This window comes from Solea solea, chromosome 13, assembly GCF_958295425.1.
Source record: "Solea solea chromosome 13, fSolSol10.1, whole genome shotgun sequence".
In the NCBI taxonomy this organism is placed as follows: domain Eukaryota; kingdom Metazoa; phylum Chordata; class Actinopteri; order Pleuronectiformes; family Soleidae; genus Solea; species Solea solea.
This window is the reverse complement of record NC_081146.1, coordinates 19,024,671-19,042,297: the sequence shown is the minus strand read 5'-3', so window position 1 is coordinate 19,042,297 and position 17,627 is coordinate 19,024,671. Positions and strand designations below refer to the sequence as shown.

At 40.4% G+C, this 17,627-nt stretch overlaps 1 long non-coding RNA gene across 1 annotated transcript in view; it reads right to left on the bottom strand.

Moving 5' to 3' along the window:
• Window positions 1–16,650, bottom strand: part of LOC131470963 (uncharacterized) — a 35,902-nt gene extending 19,252 nt beyond the window's left edge. Inside the window, exon 1 of the long non-coding RNA XR_009241961.1 lies at window positions 16,596–16,650. This is a non-coding gene — a long non-coding RNA (uncharacterized LOC131470963). The remainder of the gene's footprint in view (window positions 1–16,595) is intronic.
• Between the last annotated feature and the right edge of the window lie 977 nt (window positions 16,651–17,627).

The following is a 17,627-nucleotide window of genomic DNA, read 5'->3' as shown; positions in this document are numbered from 1 at the left end:
CCGTGCACAGAATCTAGCTCGGAGTCTTTTAAAGGGACAAATTAATTGCGGTGCTTTTGATTAATGAAAAATAAGGGGAAAAAAACAAACAAAAGAAGAGCGAGTGGGAAAGTTTATGTAGCCTGACACTTAATGTGGTTTTTTGTTGATATTTGAAGTTCTTTTCCCTGATGAGGAATGTGAATTCCACCATGTTCAGTTCAGCAATGCAGTTTAGCCCCAGTTGATTTTGGCTAATTAAGGCAGGCTCCTGATTGTTTAGATGTAAGTCGGTGATTAGAGGGATTTGAGAGGGTTTTTGAAATGAAAGCCAAACAACTGTGCCCCCGCTCCCTCTGTAGTTGTGCGGGGTTAAGCTCTTGAAAAGGTGCATTTCATAGATAAGTGGCAGAACTTTGCGCACTGACATTTGAAGGACACAATCTCCCTTTCCAAATATTTGATTATTTTGTTATTTGTAATACATTCTTGTGCTCCATCTATTCTTTGCTTAGCTGCAGGAGAACAAAATGAACCCGATTCTAGGTGATGAAATGAAATAGGTACACAGTCTCTGACTGAAAAACACCTGCCACGTGTGTGGAAAACTTCCTTCAATGGTCAAAACATGGCCGTTAGAGCTGGGTTGGTGTTGTGATATATAGCACACACTTAGGGCAATGTCTTATCACATTTTAAAGGTGGGCCTCCATTTTATTGGCTCCTGCTTTCAGGCATTTGACCTAAGGCCATCAGCACTTCTCTCCCACTCGTTATCTCTCATTCTCCCTCGTTCTTCCTCACTTCCTAAACCTTCTATTCACTTCTTCTCTTTCTCTTTACTACCAGCCCCCTCCGCTCTCATTCCTTCTACTTCAACAGTGTTGGGAATGCCAAACCTGTAACCCTGTTGATGACCTCTGAGGAAGGACATAAATTCAGTGATGAGAGATAGTAGAAGCAACACACACAGGTCTGAAAAGACGGGGAATTCATTTAAAGAAACACTAGAGGCTCCATGAGTGGTTTTGATTCCATCCTTGTACTTTGTCAAAGTGATTACAAATCATTTTTGTGATCCTGTATTAATGCTAAAGACTTTAGCATTGAAATACAAAATTAAAATGGTCAGTGTCGTACCTTCAAACCTCATTATGTTATCTCAAGATCTGCTGCTCAAGTCAACTTAATAAATTAACTCACTGTTCCAAGCACATACTGTACATGTCGTCTACTCGATATATAGTTGAGAGTTTTAATATCTTTAGACAAAGTTGCAGTCTTAAAAAGCAGACGGGCTTGTACGTAACACAGTGGCTGGACTCCACACCATAGTACAACCTTTGCAACCCCTATACATCACAACCCAGTGTGTTCCCTGTTTGCTCCCAGATAATGCTATCAGAGCTGATAACTGTCCCGAATCCCCCTCCTCACTGCAACCCCTTGGCATCCCCTGCCATGCTGGGCCACTGGTTTTCAAACATCATCCAGGATTTAAGTGGGTGAAGGAAAGAGAGGTGCCCAACCCGCCCCAACCCTGATTCCCAACAATCCCATCCCTTAAGACCCTCATGTCTGTCTGAGGTGGCCAGACTGCAGCACAGAATGACCCTTTAAGTTAAAGCTCATCGCCACCACACCCTGGCTCAATCAGTCACTGTCTGTCAGAGAGAATCCCCAGGACACCCCCCATGTACCCTCCCACACTCATTCATGTTTTGATAGCTGCTGATGTCATTCCACACATTTTTTCACAAATTAGGGGGCTGAAATTATGGGGCCGCCCTGCCATGTTTGCGCCAGCCTGAAGGGAGCTTAATCTCTAATATCAAGCGTTGGCTGTTTGCCCGAATTTTATGGGATACTGTGGCCCCTGTCCGAACCCATCTGCCTACTCTGCTGGTATTTGAAGTGACAGAAAGTCTAGTTGCGCTGCAACTGTATGGGTGTTACAAATCATTATATACAAGAAAAGAGTTTTTGGAGGGCGAGTTAAGGGCAAGGGAGTCTCATGGATGTCATTTCTGGTCAGTTGCTTTATTTTAGGGGGAAATGGTATAATAATAGGAGATGATCTAATTACCAGGGGTTAGTGGTAGCTGCAGTGGAGGTGGGGGTGAAAAAGAGCAAGGGTTGTGGGGTGATCTCGAAGCTTGGCATTCATCATGGAGGACAGCCCTTGGTTGCCTAGATACCAGTGAGAAACAATTGTAAATATAGCCATCCTGCATTCTAGATCTAACTGCTGATAGCAGCCTATTTGTTTAAATGGTGAGAGGGGAGCGCAAAATTCAACTGTGTGGATCCAGAATACAGAGACACGTGATGATACAATTTGCCAAAAACTAACACTGGACATTAAATTTACACATGTTATGATTAAAAGTACTCCTATTCAAGAACAAGACGTGATAAAGAAAGGTTCACAGCACACTCCTCTGCAGGAAGACCAATGACTCCTTCGTCCTCTGAAAGCCTGCAATTGCGGTCATCTTCAATATTGACTTTGTCATTTTTACAGCTCCTCTAGATGGTTCTCATGAGCACCCTGCCAACAGAGCCTCATTGGAGGCAATGCAGTTAATGATTTCAGACATTTACTCCCTGTGCCCTGCTGCAATGTCGTTGCCAGAACTGTCTGTGTGTATTGTGAGTCTGCCCATGTGTGCACGTGTGTATATTGGAAATGGCTGCCTCAGTTATTATCAGGGTAATCCTGAAATTGGAGACAGTATTAGAGCTGGGCATGTCATTTAAGGGCGGGATCCCGCCTGTGTATTGACTACCGTCGCTTCCAATTAGACAAAACATTTCCTTAAAGCTTCACAGATCGACGGCAGAAACACACTCCTTTTTGGATGACCACCACAGTCAAACAGGCAGTTATGGGCTAAATGAGATCTCTAGGTAATTCTAAGAATATAGCTTTGTCCTCCCTAACCTTGTGTCCCTCCTTTCTCATCCTCACCTTTGGCCCCAGCTGTTGTTTTCCCATGAATCCTTGTGTAATAGGTGTGGATATTAGCCTGATCGGCCCAGTGTCAGGTGACGGCAAGCTCAGCTTTGGGCTGTACAAGACTGCAGGCCTGTCACTGTGGCCCCTCTAGACGCTGCTGATGGAGTAATTTGTTTTTGCACATTAATTCAATTCTGTCCCCAGACCAGGGTCGGACACCTGCTTTCCATTGCGGCAGAGCAGAGGGACAAAAGCAGAGGGGATGGGGTGGGTAACTGGCTCACCAGGCCACCTGCTGATGTTATTACAGTACAGCGGCACCCAGTAGAAAACAGACATGCACACACACCCTAGTCAACTTTGGGCAGTTAATTCAGGTTTTTTTTTTAATTATAAAAACCTACCTCAGATGACCTAGTGTGTTCTTATTGTACTTACACTACATGTCAGTACAATTACAATTTGTCATTTTCATTATGCTCTGTGTGATGTGTGGCTTTTCTAAACAGGCTGCCCAGACTCACACGTGTTTGGTTAACCTTTTATTTTTTCATACATTAATGTAACTTTGTGAAGTGGACTGATTTTACCGTTGAGGATTTTAGTTTGCTCATTGCTCTGCCAGTTGCAGAAAATTCGTCACTGATTTCCGCTGGTGGAGGTGAGGAGAGCTCGGACTCCGACACTGTAACAGTCAGTCTATTGTTAGTGCTGCTCACCCATGTGGAGTGTGATGGGCTGTGCAGATTCAGCTCTACAGTACACTGCCCCCCAGTGCTCAGCATATCCCCGTGCCAATAAAATATGTTTGAAATTAGATCCACAGTCACCTACTGTTCACTGATTCACTGACTGTTTGACAATCATCACTGCAACATTGTATTTCCCTAGAGTTACTATTGTACACACAAATGCACGCACCTGAACACACAAACACAAAAGTCAAACAGGAATTACACATTAGCATCTTTTAGATATGGATCTGCTCATCACCAGTAACCTGCAGCTAGAAATCCAATAGCCAGTTAAATGATTAAAATCTGGCGCAGGCAACGTGCCCAGCAGAGATGTGTGTGTGTGTCTGTGTGTGTGTGTGTGCGCACACTCACATGCGTGATGTGCATACCTTTGCACATGTGCTGAAGTGGATATACAGTATATCAGTTAAATATAACAACATATTACTGTAAGGCCCCTGTGCATAACATATCCTAATGTGAGGGAGAGCAAAAGGTGTGAACCACCCCACCCCCAAGGAGTGTAAAAAGAAAGTGTATGCATCAAGCTTGAGGTTAACTTTCCACAATTCTGATGGTTGAATTAAAAATGTCTAGCTGTCTACATTGCATTTGAATGTATGAGGAAAAGGCCCAGATGTTTTGTAACCTGTTGTCTATGTCTGCAATCAACAGGCAAGTAAACCGAGCTAAGTACAGCGCTATACAGATTTCCCATTACAAAATACTCCACTGTGTTGAGCTATTCAATTCAGACTATAGATTAGGGGGCCCTCGACCTATAATCAGTAGCATCAGTGAATTGTGCAGTTTCACAGTCAAGGACACTGTGATTGAAATGTATTCAGCCTGTCCATCTCCCTGTCCACTTTGAAGCTCCTAAAGTATATACCTTTCTTCAGAAATAAGCTAAATAGGAAACTAAAAGCTGATGTAATGTGTTGCCTTCACTGCAATCAGACCACTTACTACTGGGACAAACCCAATCAAAGCCTGCATGTCGGCCAGCCTGCCGCCCAGATGTAGCCTCTGTCTTAAGCTCCAGCTTGTTTAAGAAAGCCCCATCCTGGAAGTAGGTTTTGCAAACCAAGGGTTTCTCTGGAAATGACCAATTAGGGGGTAATATGGACCTGGTTTCCTCCATGCCAGTTTGAATTGGTGTGTTGGTGCTATAACGTGATACGATCTGAGAGATACATGGATGGAAGTGGTTTGGAGTAGCATGAAATGCCCCCCCACCATAACCCCCTTTCCCCTCTCTTTCCCCTCTCCCTCTTCACCCTCCAGGAGTAAATTGGAGTACATAATTACTGCAATACCATGTGAGCCTAATTGATTACTTTTCCCCCTTGGCTGTTGGCAGTGGATTGTGTGTCTGAACAAATCTTTAGTGACCACACAGCCAGTTTAGGCTGCACAGACCTGCCTAGGATGTAATTTCAGTAACCTTGTTTCTGTTTCAAGAACACTCTCAGTTCATTTCGGCTACAACGCAGCAGATGCTATGACTTGCCATCCAAATAAAGTTGAGGTCAAAATGCACAATATTGAATTTGTGAACCAGTTTAAGTCAATTTAGAAAGGAGAGTACATTGCAACACAATAATCCCATGAAAGACTAACAAATGAAAATGAGGACTGAGTTGCCTTTTTGAGAATCAATTTGAAATAATGAAAATAATGGTTTCTGCAACAAATCATATAATTAAACACATATATAGCACAACTTTGTATGCACTTACATGCCATGGATGGATGGACAGGCGTGCAGTATGTGTGTGTATGAAAAAGGAAGATGAGGGGGTTTATCTGCTGCCACCAGTCCTTATGAATATGTCAGGCATCTGTTCAAGCTGCAGTCCGGTCAAAGACCCAGGCCACCAGGCCCCAAGCACCTGGCTGTGAGCCTTTTGCTGAGGGAATCTGGCGGGTGGCAAAGGTAATGAGGCAAATCTCCTACTTCCATTTCTCTTACACATACAGTCATGACACGCACATCGATGCATGCATGATTTCACACACATGTACAGAAAACAGACACGTGCACACACACACTTTATATGAATACAATATATATAGCCTATTCATATATATACTGTATATATATATATATATACATGCACACCAGAGGCCTGTGGAAAAGCTCTTTCAGAGGGATGAACATGTAGGAGGTGTAAGATTTTATCATTCCCCCAAGGTGTTATAATAAAAGTTTTAGATTTTTGATGGATTGCTACAGCTTCCTGTAAGCAGAAAAAGATCTGAGTCTGTAACCTCAAACAGTAACTGTTGTTACCATGACAATGACATCAGCAGCCCTGTGCTCTCATCCCCCAAGAAGAGGTGAAAATCCCATTAGCCAAGCCGTGTGCAGTCTAGCCAGTATGACATGGGCCATCCCAAACCAGAGAGGCTTTAGCTCATAACCGTTAAGCATAACTCAGTGGTTTTCAATCCGGCCCTTTCCTCACAACTCAGCACAGCCTTGGCCAGATTATCTCAGCTCAACTCAGCTCAGTCCAAAACAAACACAGTCAGCTTAACTCTTTCACCTAATCAATAAATATCTTCCAATTAATCCCAAGACTCCGTGTGTGTTCTAGTCCAGTCCAACTCATCTTCAAACACAGACTATCAGTCAGTTTACAATCTTTAACTTGGCTCATGAAATCAAACCAATCATCCAACATCTCCCAACACTCGCCTCGACCACAAAAGTATGTTTACAAGGTTGATCCCCACAACTTGACTGCCTTTTACTGCCCATCACTCTCAAATAGAACCAGACTCAAAGTAACAGTAAATAGTGCGAGCACATTCAGAGGATTTTCACACCCTGATTCAGTTTCCACTTGAAGTCAGATCCAAGCCGCCTAATGTCCTTTAAATGTTTTTTCCTAAACACAGCAGCAGTAGTAGTCCTCGCCTTGGAGCGACTTCAGACAGCTGTCAGCAGAACGTTGTTGTTGCACGTAGTCAGGAGAATAAAAATCCCCCTGCCCACGGAGGACATTCAGATTGAGTCCTGTGGCTGCTTGGGGAGAGACAGGAGACAAATTGAGGCCCAGTGTTGACGTTGTTGGTCTCCTTTCCTCCTCAGGTTATTAAGGAGAGTGATGCTCATGTCTGACCACTGCTGGTTAGATAAGCAAAGGGTTTTTGTAAAATTATGTTAATGTGTGAGTATAACAGTGGAAAGCGAGAAGAAAGAGGAAGGCAGGGCTGACAAAATAAGAATGAGTGAAGTGCAATGCTGATGGTTTGGAAAGACCTTGTGCTAAATTAAACACGACAATGGAAAAGAGGGGAGCACTTGAATGTCTGTGAAAGATCTGAATAACCTTTTCACACAATGAAAAGATCCCTCAAGTTTTGGGAAAGAGACTCATAAAACCAGATTTAAATACTCGAGCAACAACTCTGAGAAATGTGTAGTGTGAAGCTGAATCAAACACAGAGACATGAAATGGAGAAGCCGTTACTACTCGGATAATATGGAGTCTGGCGACTGTGGTTAAAGCTGATGACTTAAGAGAAAACTGGATGTTGAAGGAATTGACAATTCAGCACAGATATATAGAGGGACTGGCCATGTTATGAACTTGTTTTGGAACATGACAACATAGGACAGCAAGGAGTGAGGACAGACAGACATGGTTACACACAGAGTCAAGGAAAAGTCACTGCTGCGTTTCCATGGCCCATTTGACTTACGATGGAGTGATTCTAAATAGCGTCTTTATTCCTGTGAATGCCATCATCCTATTCTGCACAGACGGCTCTTATAGCAGCTCAGACAGTGAAGACACAACTGGGAGCGGTGGTCATGGTTCAACAATGTGCACACTGGTTAAGTGACCCTCTTAGCTGCCATTAAACTTTCCACCACTAGATGTAAGTGTTGCACCAGCTGTTCCCTACATTTTCTTGTCCTTACTTTCCCTCTGGTTCTGCATTTCAAGATGGAGTGTGGTAGTTACAATTTCAAATTGACTATGATTGGCCTCTTTATCTGCAAGCAGCTTGTGATGAACCATGAGTGTTGTTGTTTAAACAAAACCCCAAAGTGCCAAGTAAACAAAGATAAAGCAGGGAATGATGAAGGGAGAACGTGGGCTAAAATGAGTGAAATATCAACAAGGAGGACACTGAAAGAGTGCAGAAGGTAAACAGTGAGAAACAGCAAGGGTGGAAAACATTCTGTCCGTTCAAGTCATTGTTGCTTTCTGTTTTTTTTCTTGCCGCTTGACTAGCTTGAGTAGCTGCTGGCACTGTGGACTGTACATTATTCCCGAAAGCTACATACGTGTTAAGACTTTCTTTTAAATGTTAAATGGAGCGTTTGCTTGCTCCACGTGTAAATGACCCATTTAGGCAATCAGTTTATCCTTTCTGGGGAACAGTGAGAACATGACTGTTCACACACACTCGCTCTCATTTGAGGAAAAAAAAAAAGCCTTACTTTTCAAAAATGCCACCCACGTGTGCTGCCAGATACACTGGTGCACATAATGAGACTGTATAGTTTGCTGCACAGTGACTCAACCGTCCCCTTTGTTGAGGGAATAATCTAATGTTAGATGATGAGTGACAGTGTGACAAGATGTTTGTTTACATTTGAAAGACTGATGGTGTGTAAAAGTCTAAAAAAAAAAAAGAGATTATTTATCTGCCAAGTGTCCTCTGCAAAGCAAAAGTACAATCAGAAGTTTATACATTCACCACCTACTTTATACATTACAACAAACATCCAATCAGCCAATCACATGGCCGTGACTTAATGCATTGTCATGTAGACATGGCTCTTGCTGTCAGACAGGCTTGTTTGAGTCATTTTAAAAAATAAGAGACCAAAAATGAGATGATGCCAGAGACCAGAGGATAATGAAATTCAAAATGATAGAAAAGGCAACCATACTTGCAATAGTAACTCAATTTAACACTTATTACGAACAAGGTATGCAGAAGACCGTTTCTGAACACACAACACTTAGTAGAAGTAGATGAGCGACAGCAGCAGAAGACCACATCAGACGCCACTCCTGCCACTTTATTAGGCATTGTCTGTACCTAATAAAGTGGCCAGTGACTTTATCTGTGTATCTGCTATTCATCTGTACTGAAGGACAAGAAAATGATTAAACTGTAGAGAGGGTTTGCCATAACGTGATTTTCTCTTTGTGACTGTGGAACCATGAGTATATATTAAATCTGTAATTATAACTTCAGAGAATTTGCTTAATCTGATTCTGCTCCTGTAATTATGCATTATGAGCTCTGTGAGCATGAGGAATAATGTGATGCCAAGTGTGACAAATATATCAGTCATCACATCATCCCCACCTGATTACTTAGGTTTGTGTCACCATGACTTAATTTTGATTGGATTCACTGTAGACTGCCCCGGCCCGGAGCACGGCAGAAGCTGCGCTGAGCTAAATATTGATGTCAACATGTTGTATGTTCACAGAGACATCACTAACACCTATCAAGTAGCTGTTGACAAATGTGACTGCACAAATGATAATTCCATCTTACTGCTAATGGTGCAAGAATTGTGAAGAAATATCCAAAGATATCCACAAGTTTATCTTGTCGTAAACTTTGTTGTTGTTTTTTTACCAAGTTTTCTGGGAATGCAGCAATAGTTGAGGATGTCAGAGAGATTGAGACACATTGCCTTCAATGTTGACAACATGCAGAGCTAAAAATAGCACAGCCCTGGGTAGTGGAGGGACTTTGAGGGATGTTGGACTGATTACATCAAGGTGATGGACTTTCAGGCCCTCATAAGTGTCACAGGACTTGTTAAAGCCACTCAGCTTTGCACTGTGCTGATGCACGGAAAGCCTGGGCCTCTGAATGGATTACCAGCTGGACTGTCTACAGTAATGGACTTTTCACATACAGGCATCCGAGAGAATGGAGATAGATTGGCTACTACAGAGCTAGTCCATTTTAAATATATTCCTATGTTTTATTTTGTGGCTTTCGGTGTTTATGTTCCAAAAAACAAATTAAAAGACAAACATAAAAGCATAAAATACAGTAAGCTCATCATGGGGTTAAAGTACACCACAATAATGCTGTTTACACATTCCTCCAGACGTTGCATGATATTACCAATATAGCTTGTTTGAAAATGGACCCATAAAGAACTAACAAAGATTATAATTAAAAAACAAATAAACACAACAACAATGACCTGAATACTTTGGTGCACACCTGAATAAATCTTGTGCTCGAGATCTTGTTATTTTCTAGTTTGTTATTGTTATTGAACCCTCCCGTGCCTATTCTGCTGTGGGATATACTCACCGCTTGAGTTGCTTGTGTTCGAGGAAATAATTTTTGAATACAGTCAAGATGGATTTGGTGGCCTGAGAACCAATGCTTTTTTTTACTCAGCTGATCTTCAGCCTCTAATGACTCCCACAATGTCAAGCGGCCACTTTCGCACAACAGTAAAAAGACCCAGAAGCCTGACCCAAGACACATGACTTGGTGAACTGCATATGTATTCAAGCTTGTATGTTGTAGGATAATACTGGTGATTTCTATGCAACTGTAATGCATCATCTCTTATCTTGTATGATTTTGACAAAAATGCTAAATGGTCGTGGAGATGAATGGGTTGGATGAGTCACTTTCTATCACTGACATAAAAGCCAAGATCAGAGTTAAATAATGCTGCTGTGCATAAAAGAGAACAATGGCAACTGATTTCTTGTGGAACAGATTTACTCATCAGAAGATCCTGGTATCTATAGCTACTATATAACTAGAGTAGGATGGCTGCCTTCTGTCTGAGCTGAAGCCAACCTGGCATGGTGGATTGAACTGGTATGAATGAGAAGTCAAACTGATCAGTTCAAGTTTCTAATTGAATGTCTAAATGTTTAGGAAAAAAGGTGAACATTTCTGTTAGGCCAGTGGCAGTAATCGCAATAATGGAACACTGCTGTATGAACAAGACTATCACAGAAGAAGACAAGATACAGCACAACCGTATACTGTATGTTATCTCAGAGTAAGACTTGAATGGTCACTGCACCAGTGGCTAAAACGACTTAACTGTGTGACGAGCTGACGTGTCTCTCTGTGACTGGTGTCGCGCTGTGTGTGCTACAGAGATGGCACCTTGTGAGTAAAATAGCAAAAATATACAGATGCATTGAAATTGAATGATAATGAAAATCCCACTTTTGTGAAAATTTGAAGTTTGAATGAAGCTTCAACAATGGAGAAAGTGGAACCAGAAAGTAGTGGAAAATGAGTGAGTCTGAAGTGAGTTTCCATTCATTTGCATGATAAACTGTCTTTGAAAAAAGTTGAACATTTTGAATAAGTATGAATGAAGTTTCTATGTTGAAGTATGTGGAACTAGTTACTGGACAAATACAGTTGAATGAGAAGTAGAAGAAGAAAAAAATGCCCACTGCTGAACAACATACAGTGGCAGCAATCCCGCTAATTACTCATTCATGGATTCAAAGTAGGATTTTGTTTTTTGTAATCAAGTAAGTGCCTTTGATGGCAATTTAGAGAATGTACTTTCATTTCCAAAATGTCTAGCTACTCACATTTTGATTGACTTCTTTTGGCTTAAGCCAGATAACATGGAATGGAATTTAGGGTAGGAATGGAAGCTGTTTTTGAAGTTTGACGACAACTTTACATTTCACAGTGGCATTACTTGGAGACGTGTTTACAACTATTGCATTCAATCTTTCTTGACCTGAGATAGATGAGGACAAGCTGCCGTTGCTTTACCCTTTTGTAGAGCCAACTCTGTTTCCACTGCAGTATAAAACACCAAAACAATGGCTGAAAGATTCTTAGAAAATTTTACATTCAAATGATTTTTTTCTTTCTTGGCAACACACTGAGAGGTGGCGTGGAAAAAGCAGCACATTTCATCGAAATGTCAGCTTCGCATGGAAGAGAAATGGCTTTGTTTTTGACAGTCTCTGACAACCATACATCTTTTGTGTTCACAGGTGATTTTCTGTGTTTGAGAACAAATGAAGACCCCCCACCACCACTGTAACATCATCTTTCTTTGTGAGGACTGACACTTTAAGTTTCTGATGGGTCAAAATCAAGACTCCAGACAAGTTAAATAAATAAAGAGTAGAGGACACCTGGGAGAAGAGACGGGAGGGAGAGATAGAGTAGAACTCAAACAGATAACATAGGTAATGAATGTGAAATAAAGTAGGTCAGAGTGGCGGATGGATTAAGGTAGGAACAGGCGAGTCATGACATCCCTCCTCCATTGTTTCTTATGGTGCAGAAACCAGCACACTGCAGACCAACTTGTTTCACACAAACAAAAGAAGCAGACCTTAAAATCAGGTCAGACAGTAGGCAGCCAGTGAAAGGAGAGTAAGAGACTATTATATACTGTACATGTATTATTTAATTTATTAATTTAATTGTTAATTAATTGGACTGCTGGCAATGACCCAAACAGCTTTTTTCACAGATGTTATGTTGTGGCTTTAAAACATCCACAGGCTGTGTTTACTGCAGAGCAGATATCCCACTTGTATTTTTAAGAAAGCTCTCGATTTGTTACAGATCTACAGACCAAATGTGACCACTTGGCATTAAGATTTGAGCCAAGAGACCTGCTATGGCTTACAAGTTTCAGGTTGGTGATTAGTATTTGTAAAGCCAACCTGTGAGCATGAAATGGGCCTGGCGGGTAAAGTTACTCTCCTCCATGGTCAAAACTGAGATGATTAAAAAGTTTAATTGACACAATTCTGCTGAAATTTGTTTTTGCTGCTGTTGATTTTGGACTGAAGTGACAGATTTTCTCTGCATTGAAGGATTAGAAGTGTGCAAGGTCAGGAGAGGGAGTGAATAGAAACCTGCTGCAACCAGTTGGTTGTGGTTTGTCATGGATGATGAATAAGGACGATAGACTGTATATAACTGTCTCGTTACATAATTATCTCCCATTTTTAACTATACTGTGACAGTTTTTTAAAATGGAAAGAGACATCACTTCCAACCAGGCGACTATTGAATAGCTGTCAATCACACTGATGTCCATTCATACATGTCGTGCTTTATTGTCTATTTTTCTCTCCAGGGGAACATCATTTTCAAAACTGGCATCATATTCGGTTAAAAAAAACCCGAAACTAGAGATGGAGATGGAAAATGTTTTCTAATGTTATAATCAAGTTAGACATAGGCATCATTGTCCCACATACCCTCCATTCAACAGAGCAGGTTTTGAAACTAGTGGAAAAACTGCTCCTGCATCCTATGTCCAAAGGTTCACTTTTCAAGTGACTATACACAGTCTGTGGTTTAGAAAAAACACATCCACACACCAAAATAGTCATGGTCAGCATGGGGAATCTCCTCAATCCACCCGCGCCACATCCTCCTCGCAGGCTCATCCTCCAGAGCCACAATGGCACCAGTCCCAATGCAGATGTTGTGAATGATGGCACATGCTGTTATATTTTTATAGTATGCCCAGTCTCAGGTTTTTATTATGGTAGTATTCATTTTATCTGGGCTGTGTTGCTCATGTTTAACTGACACAATAGAGAAATGCACATATTCTTAAATACACGTACAAAACATATGTATGGAGAGGGTGAACTGTTGAAACTCAGGTTGTAAAAATATAAAAGTAAATATTCTCAGGGTAATTAGATACAGTAAGTAGACAGGTTCTGAAGAGATAAAGCAATGGACAGAAACCATTGTATCACTGCTGCCTTTGTTATTGTTTGATGCTTTTTAAACAAATTGGTTCATTTTGGAAATCTCTGAGTTCACATTAATACCATATACTACTATAACTATATCTGTGTCTATATCTATGTCATTTCTTTGCTACATTCCAAAATCCATGGCATCCCTCAGTTAATGTGTAAAAGAAGTTCTTAATGTACTAGTCCACGTCCTGTAAGCTCAAGCATTTCGTGTCCACCTAAAAAAAATGGGTGTGAGGATGTTGATTCATAACTCATTTGTCAAATTAAACACCAAAACAAAGCCTGCTCTAGATTGGATAAACATATTTTCTGACATAAAACCTCCCACACCAAGTCAAACATATTAATCAACATTTTTCTTAAGTAACTATGTCAATAAATCAGTTGCTTTAATGTGACGAGTTGTGTTTTTCATTAACCTTTCAGTGATTGTTCCTTGAATGATTGATGTATACATTTGCAGCTGTGATTTGGTGACACACATGATTTGCATTCATAGGCTTTATATCATATTTCATATTAGTTTCAGCGTATCCACGAAAGGTTCCCATTACATTACAATTGTATAGGTTACTCAATTCCATGATTAGTCACAGTTTTTCATGCAGTTCTTTGTGCTACCCGTTAAAGTCTGAGTTAAAAATCTGTATTCAATGTGTGTTAAATTGAGAATAGAATAATTAGTCTGTAAATAACTTGATACCTGGAACAATCTCTCATCTTTGGCTCCCGTGTCCAGATCCTTTGTTTTGTTGTGAGTGGGCAGTGTGCAACAGGGAGTGTCTGTGTGGGTTTGGTGGGCAGCAGCACGGTTGATGCTACTCTACATGGAGGCAGACAGAAGGTATTGTTAAGCAGAACTGCCTCTCATCAGGATCTGTTTATTATTCAGTTCAGTTCAGTTTATTGCCTCATGGTCCAAATGATTAAAAACAGACAGAACTTTATTTTACCTCTACAAGATTATACTGTCTGAAACAAAACCGTGCAATGTATGGAAACAATTAAGTCTAGCTTTCGTTCCTTTTTTTGCATAGAATTATTTGAAACTCTGAGCATGCATAACATGATACCATGGTAATATTAAATGCAAGACATTTTAAATCTCAGTTTTATCATGCCTCACTGTTACTGGTCTACTAAAAATAACTTGTTATTGTAATGTTAATTAATAATGTTATTAATTGTTTTTATACAAAACCAGGTGAGGGCGAGAAGCTGAAAGAAATAAAACTATAGCTCTAGTGTTCTGTAGCACCTGTGTCTCATTTATCAGTTTGTCCCCAGAGTATTTATATCCTTATGATATTGATCACCCTGTGCCTCTGTTCTGTTTGTCCCTGCATCTTACCTATTCAGACCAACATCATCTGTTTCCACTTTTGGATTGTTTTCTTTGTTGTTGTTTTCTTTTTATTTGCCTGGTGTTTGGAACCTCGGAACTTATACTTGTTATCTCTTTGGGACCTTTTCTGGTAATGCAGACCTTGTCAGGACCAGTAAACCTGCATGTGTGTGTGTGTGTGTGTGTGCGTGTGTGTGTGTGTGTGTGTGTATATCCATGCTTGCAAGATAAAGAGAGAGAAGAAAGTGTCTCTGTGAAAGAGTTAAAAGCCTGTAGTGACACTGATCCGTGGTACACAAAGCTTCAGAGGTGACTACTGAAGGAGAGTGGAGCGGTAGAATAAAGCCAATCCTAATCTCAGTTAAGATTATGAGCAACCTTTTTTAACTAATCAATTTGATGAAAACTCCTTGAACTGATGTTTGGAATACAACAAAGTTTGTACTGTAGATCTGCATGCAAGTGTTTATGGAAAAAGCAAAGCAACTTTTTAGTATTTGCAATGAAATTTCTCTTAACAGGGAACCAAACATTGATCGAAATTTGGTGAATATGTAATTAAAATGCATAAAACTGAGTGGTCCTGTATCCGTTGTGTATTTTTAAAGTCTAAAGAAATCAATGTTTTTTTATTACGCATAAGTGTCTGCTTCATCTGGTTGTCAGTGGAGTCAACATTGCGGACATTTTTAAACTATGATTGATGATAGATAGATTTTATAATGTAAATAATTTGCAGTTGAGTTATTAGAGTAATAAACAAGCAAATATTAATGAACCCCTTGTGGACCCCAGCCCCTGCTTTAGTGATTGAATGTCATTTTGTGTGGCTGGAAAGGTGCTTATGAACATTCATTACAGATTGTGTATTTAAGATGTTTTATTTCCCATCGAGCAAATAGAAATTAATAATTTTACTTTAAGTCTTTCCACCCAGCTTATAACCAAAATAGTTACTGCACAAACAAGCTTCCTCTGCTTTAGCTGAACCTTTAGCTTGGTAGAAACATTACCTGATGTGATACTCAAGGACAATTACTCTAAGTTTCCCCATGAAGAGACAGAGAGAGAAACCCATACATGTCATAAATTATACAGATATATTAGAATGTTTTCTTTGTTGATCACAATCAGGACTCTAATTAAACATGAAAGCTAAATGATAATGATATCATTTTCAACACATTCATTTGTTCTGTTATAGTGGCTATGCTGAGGTACAGTAGAGATGCATTCAGACATGGTGTATCCCTGTCTGTGTGTATGTTACTGTGTGCATATGCAGTATGTGGGTGTGTGTTTGTTTCTATATTATACATATTGGGTGAAGTATCACAAGAAAAAAACAATTGTTTAATGACAGCTCTAAAATTGGGTCTAAGGTTTGTCCTGAATTCCCCCGTATTGTGCTGCATACCTCTGATGGTAATGAGAAGTTTGGTAACTAGTAGCATTGCAGTCAAGACCAAGACCAAGGCAGGGCGAGACTTAAAACCAGTCCTTTCTCAAGTGTTCAGTACGTGCCAAAATCATTACACCAACATGCTACACACTTGGCAAACACACAGTAAACAGTTTTCATTTTCAATATCAGCGCCAGTAAGTCTAAGTAAGTAAGATGTCACCAGCCAAAATGCATTGTGGGTCCATTGCTTTACTTTGCTCACAACGCTTACTTGAGAAGTTGAGAGATGTTCAATTTTAAAAGCGTAAGCCACATCTAATCAAACATTGTAATGAAAATACACCAACACTAAAACTATGCAGTCGGGGTACATTTGCATTACAAGGATAGCCAAGAAGTGATATTTGTGTTAATAGGATTTTACCTTGTTTGTTGACATGGTCCTTTGGATTCTGAGTTAGTTGCTTCCTTCTCAGTCAGCTTGACAGCAAATGGAGAAACTGTCCACGGACAGGCTCAAACCACAACTATACCTGTAGGGCAACATGTTAAAAGTCTGATTTTAGTTGGACTAAATACAATAATTTAGCTTTCCTAATGTCATGTAAATACACAAGTCTGACTAAAATTTAAAGCTAGTCTTAGTCAAACTAACAAACCTGGATAATTCAATTCATCGTCCGATTACTCCTGCATACGCTTAGTCAGACTGGAGTCAGGCTTGGCGTTTTGCACATGCACCCAAATTTCCTCCGCGATCTTTGACACAGAAGTAGGAGACGATGTATAAACTGCAGTACTGTTGCTGTAAAAAGAATAAACAATGCGATGGCATCGGCAACAGTGAAAGCGGTGACCTAAAGGTCAACAGAAAAATGATTCAATACGCACTGGCTTATAGAGAGATACAGCGCCACCTATGGAGGCGAATTCAGACCTCAGACGTACAAGGCTAAATAAACATATATACTCAGACTTGACAAAAATGGTCCGACTGTCTGTCTTAGTCATAGTACGACCTTTGCTCGATTAAACTGTGCATGTAAACATACAGAGTAACTGAGAGCAAGTGTTCGATGGTCTTGTATAAGGCGTGTTGTTGTAAGAAGCTGCTCAATTCCTGGGCAGATAAGGAGTAGCAGTGTGTATGAATATTTTACAGTCTTTGGATGGACATCTCAGACTGTGGACGAGTAGGAGCAAGCAGATAATTGGTTTCTTTTATAAGAATGTTACTATAATCTCCTCTCGTCTATTCAGCGGCAAACCTTTCTCACAGTCTCCTCCAGTGAGTTAAGAGGACTGGCACCCAGGACTCTCACCCTGGATCTTGTCATTATCTTTGGCTTGTTTTCAAGCACTCTTGTCCTTCAGCTGATGTAGTGATCTGACACCTCTCACAAGCTAATTACCGGCTCTATCATCTCATCTTCAAATATGAGGAAGAGCAAAACAA